At 43.3% G+C, this 3,222-nt stretch overlaps 1 pseudogene; it reads left to right on the top strand.

The window, feature by feature from the left end:
• The first annotated feature begins 1,822 nt into the window (after window positions 1-1,822).
• On the top strand, window positions 1,823-2,520 carry LOC114697313 (annotated as a pseudogene).
• The last annotated feature ends 702 nt before the right edge of the window (window positions 2,521-3,222 follow it).

Raw genomic sequence — 3,222 nt, 5'->3', positions numbered from 1 at the left:
CATAAATATTCATAAAATGTATTTAAAATCCATACCACAATACACAGTGGGCTGCCAGCTCCCTCCCTCCATCCCCACATCTGAGTGAACCCTCTCCAATCTCCATCCAGAGTAGAGTATACTATCCTTTGCTTTGCTAAATGAACTCCTGCTTCAAGCATCTGTGTCTCCGCTGAATCCTTTCCTTAAAGAAGACAAGAAGCAAAAACACAGACATAAACAAAACAACAGAAAAGGCTGGTCCAGCAGATAAAGGCCCTTGTCTCCAAATCAGACAGCCTGAGTGCAACCCCTTGAGCCCAAATGGTAGAAGGAAAGAACAAACTGTTCTCTGCCCTCCACAGGTATGATGGCATACATGTGTGCCCATTTGTGTGAGTGCATGCACACAAAATAAATAAGTAAATGTAAAAAGAAAAAGAGATGAGAACTAAGCAGAGCCCTTTGCCTGGTAACAGCACCCATGTGGGAAGGTATTGTCAAAGAAGAGACATTGCTTCTCATATTATCACTAGATCACGGTTGAGCCCCTCATTTTTTATGCCTATGCCCCAGCCTCCTTTTGGGCTAACAGTGACTGAACTCATGATGTGTGTGGTTTACCAACATATCTGCCCTGCAAAGAGTTGGTTTTAATCACAGTGCGCATGAGAAGGGCAGCTACAGACATTGTTGCTTCAACCTTTCTTGAAATAACTAAATTCTGTCTCCTAGCCTTTGTAGGCAGACAAGAAGGTACAAGACTAATATGTGTCTCCTGAACATGATGTACCCTTCATAACTTTCAGGAAAAATGAGTGACATCTGGCAAATGGTTGCAACTTAGTGGGTATATAATCATCCCTGTGAAGACTGATGGATATGTTAGTTATCTTTAAGCAACTGTGATGATTAATCTTAATTGTCCACTTGAGCTCTAGAGTCAACGTGGAATGGAGCTTCTATGAGAGAAGCCTGTGGGTGTGCCTGAGAAGGAGCTTCTCGACTGAGTTCACGGAAGGGAGAAGATATTCTAAGTGTGGGCAGTTCCGTGAGCTCGGTCCTGGATGGCATACAATGGAGAGGGAGAACTGAGCACAGAAGCAGCCACAGTCCTGTTCCTTAACTGCAGGTGGAATGTGACCCGACTAAAGCTCCTGCCCCTCTGACCTTCCCACAATGATGGACGACAACGTCAAACGGAGAGGAAATCAATCCCTTCTTCCTAAGTTGCTTTTGTTGGGATATTTTCAACACAGCCATGAGAAAATTAGCTAACATAGCATCCAATCACTTTTCCTATGTCTACTTTAAGTTTGGCAATAAAACACCTGTTAAGGCTCTGTAGAAAAACAAGTTACAAACACAGGCCTGAGACCATTAAGTACTGTTGGGAAAGCTAGCTTGGGACTGGGGTGAGGCCTTGAATTTAGAGAGAATTGTAATAGAATATTATTTCAAGGTGTGTTACTTTTGTTTATGTTGCATTTGTTTAGCTCTGTGAAGCTGTGTTACTGTGCCTGTCTAAAACACTTGATGATCTAATAAAGAACTGGCCAATAGCAAGGCAGGAGAAAGAATAGGCGGGGCTAGCAAAGAGAGATGGAGGAGTGAAAGGAAGAAAGAGCTAGGAGCCAGAGAAGGAGGAAGACTCCAGGGGCCAGCCACCCAGCTACACAGCAAGCCACAGAGTAAGATTTACAGAAGCAGGAGGATGGGAAAAGCCCAGAGGCAAAAGGTAGACAGAATAAGTTAAAAAAAAGCTTGCAAGAAAGAAGCCATTGAGTTCCATAGAGACAGTGGCGGGGCCAGCACAGCCGGACAGGCACTGGGCGACTCTGCCTCTCGGAAGAAAATCAACTAAACATGGGCAAAGGAGATCCTAAGAAGCCGAGAGGCAAAATGTCCTCATATGCATTCTTTGTGCAAACTTGCCAGGAGGAACACAAGAAGAAGCACCCAGATGCTTCTGTCAACTTCTCAGAGTTCTCGAAGAAGTGCTCAGAAAGGTGGAAGACCATGTCTGCTAAAGAAAAGGGGAAATTTGAAGACATGGCAAAGGCTGACAAGGCTCGTTATGAGGGCGAAATGAAAATCTACACCCCCCCCCCCTGCAAAGGGGAGACCAAAAAAGAAGTTCAAGGACCCCAATGCACCCAAGAGGCCTCCTTCTTGTTCTATTCTGAGTATCGCCCCAAAATCAAAGGAGAGCACCCCGGCTTGTCCATCGGGGATATGGCGAAGAAGCTGGGGGAGATGTGGAACAACACCACTGTGGACGACAGGCAGCCCTGTGAGGAGAAGGCTGCCGAGCTGAAGGAGAAGCACGAGAAGGATATTGATGCCTACAGAGCTAAGGGAAAACCTGATGCGGCGAAGAAGGGGGTCGTCAAGGCTGAAAAGAGCAAGAAAAAGAAGGGAGAAGAAGATGAGGAGGAGGATGAAGAGGATGAGGAAGAGGAGGAAGAAGAGGAAGACGAAGATGAAGAAGATGATGATGATGAATAAGTTGGTTCTAGCGCAGTTTTTTTCTTGTCTATAAAGCATTTAACCCCCCTGTACACAACAAGGCTCGTTATGAGGGCGAAATGAAAATCTACACCCCCCGCAAAGGGGAGACCAAAAAGAAGTTCAAGGACCCCAATGCACCCAAGAGGCATTTTAAAGAAAAAAATTGAAATGTAAGGCTGTGTAAGATTTGTTTTTAAACTGTACAGTGTCTTTTTTTTTTTTTTGTATAGTTAACACACTACCGAATGTGTCTTTAGATAGTCCTGTCCTGGTGGTATTCTCAATAGCCACTAACCTTGGCTGGTACAGTTTGGGGGCTGTAAATTAGCATGGAAATTTAAAGCAGGTTCTTGTTGGTGCACAGCACACATTAGTTACATATGGGGACGGTAGGAGTTTTTTGTCTGTTTGTTTTTATTTTTTTGTTTTTGTTTTATTTTTTTCATCTTCAGTTGTCTCTGATGCAGCTTATTACGAAGATAATTGTTGTTCTGTTAACTGAATACCACTCTGTAATTGCAAAAAAAAAAAATGCAGCTGTTTTGTTGACATTCTGAATGCTTCTAAGTAAATACAATTTTTTTTTATTAAAAAAAAAGAAAGAAAGAAAGAAAGAAGCAAGCTAAGGCATTCATAATTGAGAATAAGCCTCTGTGAGTGATTTATTTGGGAGCTGGATGGCAGCCCCCCCCCAAAAAAAAAGAATAAACCCAACTAACAACAGAGAATTCT

Source organism: Peromyscus leucopus, chromosome 11 (assembly GCF_004664715.2).
Source record: "Peromyscus leucopus breed LL Stock chromosome 11, UCI_PerLeu_2.1, whole genome shotgun sequence".
NCBI classification, from domain to species: domain Eukaryota; kingdom Metazoa; phylum Chordata; class Mammalia; order Rodentia; family Cricetidae; genus Peromyscus; species Peromyscus leucopus.
This window is presented reverse-complemented; position numbering and strand designations above follow the sequence as displayed.